This window comes from Nannochloropsis gaditana (assembly GCF_000240725.1).
Source record: "Nannochloropsis gaditana CCMP526 unplaced genomic scaffold scaffold1085, whole genome shotgun sequence".
In the NCBI taxonomy this organism is placed as follows: domain Eukaryota; class Eustigmatophyceae; order Eustigmatales; family Monodopsidaceae; genus Microchloropsis; species Microchloropsis gaditana.
Genome location: NW_005802868.1, coordinates 4,511 through 4,728, shown reverse-complemented (window position 1 = coordinate 4,728; position 218 = coordinate 4,511).

Genomic DNA, 218 nt, shown 5'->3' with positions numbered 1-218 from the left:
CTCCCTCCCTCCCTCCCTCCCTCCTTCCTCTTTCCCCTTTCCCTTCACTTCCTCCCAGAGCCGAGGAGGAAGCGCGTCTTGCCCGAGAGTGCACCTTTCGTCCCCTGATTACGAAGAGAGTCAACGAAACACGACAACCACCACGCCCGTCACGCCAACAACAACAACAACGACAACAGCAACAACAACAACAACAACAACAACAACAACAACGACAG